At 38.6% G+C, this 8,848-nt stretch overlaps 1 pseudogene; it reads left to right on the top strand.

Moving 5' to 3' along the window:
* LOC102174440 lies at positions 8,368 to 8,597 on the top strand (annotated as a pseudogene).

Below are 8,848 nucleotides of genomic sequence, written 5' to 3'. Positions count from 1 at the left end.
TAGGTGTAAGGTTAGGTTGTTTATATCAGATTTTTTTCTTGTTTCCTGAGGTAGACTTGTATCATCATAACCTTCCCTATTAGAACTGCTTTTGCTGTGTCCTGTAGATTTTTGGATCATTTTGTTTTTGTTTTCTCTTCTTTCCAGGTATTTGTTTATTATTATTATTATTATTATTTTTTTTTTTTACTGCTTCCTTGATTTCTTCAACGCTCCATTTGTGGTTCAGTAGTGTATTGTTTTGCCTCCATGTGTCTGTGTGTGTTGCAGTTTCTTTTCTCCTGTAGTTGATTTCTAATTTCTAGTCTCATAATATTGTGGTGGGACAGGATACTTAATACAATTTCAATTTTCTTAAATTTACTGAGGCTTGTTTTGGGACCTAGTATGTGGTCAGTGCTGGAGAATGTTCCATTTGCACTTGAAAGGAATGTGTATTTTGCTGCTTTTGAATGTAATATTCTCTGCATATCTATTAACTTATTGACTGTAGATGCATTAATATGGCATTTGTTATCCAAATGTTATTGACCAGAGATGTTTCAATAATCACTTACATGACAAATTGCCAGCCACAGGCATTAGTTTCTGCAGAAATCCCCTGGATAAGGTGTTAAGTCAGTCTGGTCTAAAATGTCATTTAAAGCCAGTGTTTCCTTATTTATTTATTTGTGGTCTGGATGACCTGTCCATTAATGTAAGTGGGATGTTGAAGTCTGTTAGTATTATTGTGTTGTTGTCAATTTCTTCCTTGATGTTTGTAAATATTTGCTTTGTGTATTTGGTGGTCTTATGTTGGATGCATACACATTTATAATTCTTCTTGGATTTATGCTTTCATCATTATGTAGTGTCTTTCTTTGTTACAGTGTCTGACCCTGTGTGACCCCAGAGACAGCAGCCCACCAGGTTCCTCTGTCCCTGGGATTCTCCAGGCAAGAATGCTGGAGTGGGTTGCCATTTCCTTCTCCCAAAAGTATTGCTACCCTGGCTTTATTTTGATTTTTATTTTCATGGAATATTTTTTCCCATCCTTTCACTTTCAGTCCATGTGTGTATTTAGATCTGAAGTGAGTCTCTTGTAGGCAGCATAGATATGGATTTTATTTTTGTGTCTGTTCAGTCATCCTTTGTCTTTTGATTGGAGCATTTAGTCTATTTTCATTTAAAGTCTGTTTGTTTGCACTCTGTGTGTTTGCTATACCACTTAACTGCTTATTGTGGCTATTGATGCTTTTACTACTTTTGTCTTTTAACCTTCCTACTAGCTTTGTATTTATTAATAGTTGGTTTATTAACTTTAATGTATATTTGCCTTTATTGATGAGCTTTCTGTTTCTGATGGTGGCCTTTCCTTTTTTGCTTAGAGAAGTCCCTTTAACATTTCTTGTGAAGATCTGTTTGGTGGTGCTAAGCTCTTTTAACTTTCATTGTTGTTGGTTAGTTGCCAAGTCATGTCCAACTCTTTGTGACCCCATGAACTGTGGCATGCCAGGCTTCCTTGTCCTTCACTGTCTCCTGGAGTTTGCTCAAATTCATGTCCATTGAATTGGAGATGCCATCTAACCATCTCATCCTCCGTCACCCGCTTCTCCTCCTGCCCTCAATCTTTCTCAGCATTGGAATCTTTTCCAGTGAGTTGTCTCTTAGCCTCAGCTTTTGCTTGTCTTAAAACTTTTGATTCCTCCAACAAATCTGAATGGAAGCCTTGATGGTTGGAGTGTACTTGGCTGTAGGTTTTTCCCCTTTCATCACTCTAAATATATTGTGTTACCTCGTTCTGACCTGCAGGGATTCTGCTAAAAAGTCAACTGATGGCTTTCTGGGAGTTCCTTATACACAGCTTGTTGATTTTTCCCTTGATGCTTTTGATATTCTCTCTTTATCTTTGATTTTTGCCACTTTAATTACAATGCGTCTTCATGCAGGCCTCTTTGGGCTGATCCTTTTGGGACTCTTATGTGCTTCTTGAGCTTGGAAGTCTGTTACCTTTCCAAAGTTAGGGAAATTTTCAGCTATTAGGTCTTCAGATATGTTTTCTGCCCCTTTCTCTCTCTCTCTCCTCCTTCTGGAACCCTTATCCTGTGACTGTTAGTAAACATGATGTTTACGAATCTGGGACAACATGATGTTCTTCCAGAGATCTTGTAAACTGTTCTCATTTGTTTTTATTTCTTTTTTCTGTCAACTTACGTGATTTCCACTACTGTCTTTTAGCTCACTGATCTGTTCCTCTGTATCATTTAATTAACTATCAATTCCTTCTAGTATATTTTTTCATCTCTGTTTTTGGTTCTTTATATTGGGTTGTCCAAAAAATCCCTTCAGTTTTTAAGTAAAAATAAGATATATTTTTCATTTTCACCAAGAACTTTATTGAACAACATGTTCATGGTTTTGTTTCACAGTCTTCTGCCGTTTTTCAGGCAACTTCATAATTCCATCTTACCAAAGCTTTTTATCTTTTTAAGCACAGGACTGTTCTAGGTGCCTTTTACAGTCTTCCAGGGAATTGAAATTTTCCATTAAAAGAGAATTTTGTAAAGACTAAAATAAATGGACATCTGAAGATGCAATCTGGTAAATAGAGTGGATGAATCAGAACTTCCCAACTAGCTTGTAACAGTTTTTACCTGGTCACCAAAGAAATATGCCATTGTTGTTATCCTGAAGGAAGATAATGTGTTTTCTGTTGACTAATTTTGGATGCTTTTTGTCAAGTGTTACTTTCAGCTAGTCTAATTGGGAGCAATACTTGTTGGAATGAATTGTTTGGTTTTCAAGAAGGAGGTCATAATAGAGGACTCCCTTCTAGTTCCACCATATGCACAACATCACCTTCTTTGGTTGAAGACTGGCCTTTGGTGTGGTTGGTGGTGGTGGTTCATTTCAGTTGCCCCACTATCTCTTCCATTCCACATTATTTATAAAATATCCACTTTTCACTGCCTGTCACAATTTGTTTTACAAGTGGAACTCTTTCATTATGTTTAAGTGGAGAACCACATGCGGAAATATGGTTAAAAAGGTTTTTATTGCTTAACTTATGTGGAATCCAAACATCAAAGCAATATACATAACTAGGCTGGTGCAGATGATTTTCAGTGCTTGACTTGCCTGTTTTGAGTTTGTTGGCTGTCTCCTGCATGGTATAATGTTGCTTGTTCTCAGTTAATGTCTCGATTTGATTGCTATCAGCTTCCACTGATCTACCCAACTGTGGAGCTTTGTTAAATGAGAAAGCTGGAGCATGAAAAACTTCACAGATCACTTTTGACACATCTGATCAGTTACAGCATCTTCCCTTCCCCATACACTGCACACATCTTTTTGTGTGTTTCAGTTGCATTTTTACCTTTGTTGAAATAATAAAACATAGTATGCCAAAAATGTTGCTTTTTTCCTCCCATTTTCAATATTAACATGGATACACAAAATACAGCAATTTTGATAAATGTTTTTAAATGCATGCTGATATGACAGCTGTCACAATACAATCTAATAAAATTGTTTTGAATGAAGTTAAAGACAACTAAGAGCTATTAGAACCATCTCACTGAAAAAAACTGAACAAAGCTTTTAGCCAACTCAGTGTTTTCTAACTCTTTGTTTAAAAGTTCTAACTTCTGATTCTGTTTATCAGCTTTTCTCCCAAGTTCTTTGATCATCTTTGTGATCATTAGCTTGAATTCTTTCTCAAGTAGATTGCCCATCTCTACTTCATTTAATTCTTCTAAGGTTTTGTCTTGTTCCTTCATTTGTAACATGTTCCTCTGTTGACTCATTTTTCTTAATTTGCTGTTTTTATTTCTATGTTTCTATTAGGTTGGTTAGTTTCCTGACCTTTGTGAAGTGAGCTTCTGTAGGATATGCCTATAAATCGCAGCAGTGCACTTCCCTCTGGTCACCAGAGCCATATGCTCCAAGAGTGCCCCCTGTGTGGGTTGCATGGGTCCTTCTTTGTGGTGGGCTGACTACTGTGGGCCACCTGGTAGTCGTGATTGGCCCCAATCTGGTTGTTTGCCAGGCCCTGCCTTGTGTGGAGGCTGCTGGACACTGGTTGGTAGGGCCAAGTCATGATGCAGCTGGTTGTGGAACCCTGGCAGGTCCGAGGGCTAATGCTGGCTCACTGGTGGGGCAGAGCTGGGTTCTGAGATGGATGATTGCAGAGCCGAGTCTTCCTAGATCTAGTGTTGGCATGCTATTTTGTTTGGGGTTTGGGGTTGGGAGTGTAGCAGCTCCTGACATGGCTTCCTATGGGTTCCAGAGTGTCCCAAAGCTGGTGCTCTCCCACTTTGGGGCTGGAGGGTGGGACTGGATCCTGAGGTGGCTGGTTAAGGAGTTCAAGGTATCCCAGAGCTGGTGTTGGCTTGTGGCTGGGGCCCAGGAGGTGCCAGTGCTGTTTCTACTGGTGGGTGGAGCTTGATTCCCAGCCTCTGACTGCAGGGTTCTGGGGATCCCAAAGCTGGTGTCTGCTTGCTGTGAGTGGAGTTGGCTCCAAGGGCCATAGACTAAAGGGGTCAAGATGTTCCAGAATGGAGTTGACCTGCTAGTGGGCAGAGCTGGAGCCTGCTTGGTCCCCAGACTGGTGCTGGCCTGCTGGTGTGTTGGCTGGGTCCTGACAAGGCAGGCTGCAGGGCTGTAGAGATCCTGGGGCTAGTGTCTACCTGCTGGTATATATGACTGGGGCCCTGGGGTTTCTGGGGCTAGTTCCTGCCCACTGGTGGGTGAAGCTGGGTCCTGGAGTCTCTGACTGCAGGCTCATCAATCAAAGAGCTAATGTCAAACTGCCGGTAGGAGGAGCTGTTTTCTCACACAGCTGACTGTGAGGCCGAGAGGGTCCTGAAGCTTGTGCCAGCCCACTGATGAGTGAGGTTGGATTCTGTGGTGGTTGGCCAAAGGGCACAGGGTGTCTCAGGCCTGGTATTGGTCTGCCAGTGGGTGGTTGTTGGGCCCAGTAGGCCCGGGGGCTGGTTGTGGACTGCTGGTCTGTGGCAAGGGTCTTGCCAGAGCAGGGTGCAGCTATGGTTGTGCTGGGGCTTATGTCTGTTCATTGATGGGTAGGGCTGGGGCCCTTTTTGGTGGCATCTTAAGGGTTTTTTAAATATATAGTATCATATCATTTGCAAACAACGACAGTTTTACTTCTTCCTTTCCGATTTAAATGCCTTGTATTTCTTTTTCTTGCCTAGATGCTGTGGCTAGGACTTCTAATACCCTCTTGATAGAAGGGGTGATGAAACTGGTTATCCTTATTTCTGATCTTAGAGGAAAAGCTTTTAGCTTTTCACCATTGAGTAAAGATGTTAGCTGTGGGTTTTGTCATATGTAACTTTCATTATGTTGAGGCATGTTGTCTCTCTACTCAGTTTGGTGAGAGATTTTAAAATTATATAGAGATGTTGAATTTTGTCAAAAACTGTTTGTGCATCTATTGTGATGAAAATATGATTTTTTAGCCTTCATTAATGTGGTGTATCACATTGATTTGCAGATGTTGAGCTATCCTTGCATCCCTGAAATAAATTCTGGTTAATTATGATGTATGATCCTTTCACTATATCATTGGATTTGGTTTTTTGCTAGTGTTTTGTTGAGAATTTTTGCATCTAAATTCATCAGTGATGTTGGCTTATAATTTTCTTTTTGATATCATGGTTATGCTATTTTATAAAAATGAGTTTGGAATCATACCTTCCTCTTCAATTATTTGGAATAGTTTTAGAAAGATGTATTAACTTCTTTTTAAATGTTTGGTATAATTCACTTGTGAAGCCATTTAGTCCTGGATTTTGTTTGTGGGAGTTTTTTGACTACTGATTGTTTTCATTATTAGTAATTGATTTATTCATGATTTAGTTCTAGCAGCTTGTGTTTTTCTAGGAATTTATCAACTTCTTTTAGATTGTCCAATTTGTTGATATATTATTTTTCATAGTATTCTCTGATCCTTTTGTCCTTGGTGTGTGATATTGGTTGTAATTTCTCTTCTGTCATTCCTGGTATTATTTATTTGGGGTCTTGCTTTTCTTTTCTTGATAAGACTGAAGGTTTATCAATTCTGTCTTTTCAAAGAACCAGATCTTAATTTTACTGATATTCTCCATTGCTTTAGTCTTTATTTCAGTCTCACTCTGATTTCTCCTAACTTTGGGCCTTGTGTGTTTTACTTTTTCTAGTTTATTTACTTGTAAAAATAGTTTATATTGCTACAAATTTTCTTCTTAAAACTGCTTTTTCTGTGTCTTGTAGATTTTTTTGAACGTTGTATATTTATTTTCATTTGCTTCAAGGAGTATTTTGATTTCCTATTTGATTTCTTTGTTTGCCTATTGGTTGTTTAATAGCCTATTTAATCTCCATATGTTTGTGTGTCATCTTGCTGTTAATATCTACTTTCATACTGTCGTTGTTGTAAAAGATGCTTGATATGATATCAGTCTTAAATTTATTGAGACCTGCTTTGTGGTCTAACATGGGATCTGTACTGGAGATTGTTACACCTGCTCTTGAAAAAAATGCACATTCTGCTGTTTTTGGTTCAAATGTCCTGGGTCTATTTACCGGTGTCAGTCTAGTCTAATGTATTCTTTAAGGCTAAACTTTTTGAATTGATTCTATGTCTGGATGGTTGTTCTAGCCATTGATTGAAGTAGGGTATTAAAGTTTCCTACTATTATTGTATTGCTGTTATTTTTTTTCTTTACGTCTGTTAATACCTGTTTTGTGTATGTAGATGATTCTCTGTGGGTGTCTGTGTATTTACAAATGTTATGTCCTGTTGTTGGAGTTGATCACTGTGCAATGCACTACCTTATCTTTGTTTTAAAGCTTGTTTTGTCTGACACAGATATTGCTACCCCAGCTTTCTTTTCATTTCCATTTGCATGGAATATCTTTTTCCATTTCTTCACTTTCAGTCTCTGTGTAGTGTTTAGATCTGAAGTGGATCTCTTGTAGGCAATATATAGGTGAGTCTTGTTTTTTATCCATTCAGCTACTCTGTTTTGATTAAAAAACTTAGTCTATTCATTTATATTTATAGTAGTTATTGAAAGATATGACTTATTGACATTTTGTTAATTTTTTTATGGTTGTTTTTGCAGTTTTTCTTCCTTTTTTCTTGTTCTTTTTCCTTGTGGTTTGATGACTTTTTTTAGTTTTGTATTTGGAGTCCTTTCTCTTTTGTGTGTATCTATTATAAGTTTTGGCACTTCCCAGGTGGTGCTAGTGATAAAGAACTCACCTGCCAATGCAAGAGACATAAGAGACGTGGGAAAAATTCCTGGGTCAGGAAGATCCCCTGGAGGAGGGCATGGCAACCCACTCCAGTATCCTTTCCTGGATAATCCCATGGACAGAGGAGTTTGGTAGGCTTTGGTCCATAGGCTTGCAAAGAGATGGACATGACTGAAGCAACTTAACATACACGCATTACAAGTTTTTAGTTTTTGGTTACTATGAGGTTCATATATAACAACATATATATAATGATATGTACATACACACACACACACACATATATATATGGTAGTTTATCCTAAGTTGATGGTCACCTGTGTTCGAATGTAGTCTGTTAGGTTGGTGTGAAAGTAATTGCGGTTTTGCATTATCGAACTTTACCCTTTGACATTGGAATACATTCTCAAATGTGGTTATGTTATACATCATTTTAATGCACATATCTTAGTTTGTTTTTCTGCATAACTTATTTGCTGTTCATAATTATTTTAGACTATAGAAATGATGTTAGACAAAAAGAAAATTCGAGTGATTTTCTTATTCAAGTTCAGAATGGGTTGTTCAGCAGCAGAGAGAACTTGCAACATCAGCAGTGCATTTCGCCCAGGAGCTGCTAATGAACGTGCAGTGCAGTGGTGGTTCACAAAGAAATTTCGTGAAGGAGATGAGAGCCTTGAACATGAGGAGCATAGTGGCTAGCCATCAAAAGTTGACAACGATCAATGGAGAGCATCATCAAAGCTGATCCTCTTACAACTGCATGAGAAGTTGCCATAGAAGTCAGCATCAACCATTCTGTGGTCATTCAACATTTGAAGCAAATTGGAAAGGTGAAAAAGCTCGATAAGTGGGTGCTCATAGGCTGACTGCAAATCAAAAAATTGTTGTTTTGAAGTGTCAGTCTCTTATTCTATGCAACAAGGATGAATTGTTTATTGATCGGTTTGAGACCTGCAATGAAAGATGGATTTTGTACGACAGCTGGTGACAGCTAGCTCAGTCGTTGGACCAAGAAGACACTCCAAAGCACTTCCAAAAACCAAACTTGGCAGCGGGATTGAGGGGCAGCAGCGTACAGTGAAGGACACAGGCCGTGGAGTTTGAACCCCTTGAAAGACAGAAATCATGGCAGGTCCAGAAGCTGATGCTCAGTTCCAGTATCAAAAAATATTTCAACTCTTATTCTCTTACAGGGAGAATGAATTGTGTGCTGGCCGCATATGGAAGTATTGCTTTGATAGTCTTATACTTCAAGTTAAGGTCTAAAAAAACTCCAGCTGTGAAAGCAACATAAACAGATTCTGAACTGTACATTATTTGTTAAGTTCCCATGCCTGAAGAAGCTAATGTCAACTCATCATGTAATACTCAATTTGTATAATAAATTATGAACCTGGAAAACAAAACAAAACAAAACAAAAGCCAAACTTGCACCCAAAAAAGGTCATGGTCACTGTTTGGTGTTCTGATGCCTGTCTGATCCACTACAGCTTTCTGAATCCTGGTGAAACCATTATATCTGAGAAGTATGCTCAGCAGATCGATGAAGTGCAACGAAATCTGCAGTGCTTCAGCTGAGACTGATCAACAGAATGGGCCCAATTCT

Source organism: Capra hircus, chromosome 22 (genome assembly GCF_001704415.2).
Source record: "Capra hircus breed San Clemente chromosome 22, ASM170441v1, whole genome shotgun sequence".
In the NCBI taxonomy this organism is placed as follows: Eukaryota; Metazoa; Chordata; class Mammalia; order Artiodactyla; family Bovidae; genus Capra; species Capra hircus.
Note: the sequence above shows the minus strand (reverse complement) of the source record. Positions and strands in the feature narration are given on the sequence as shown.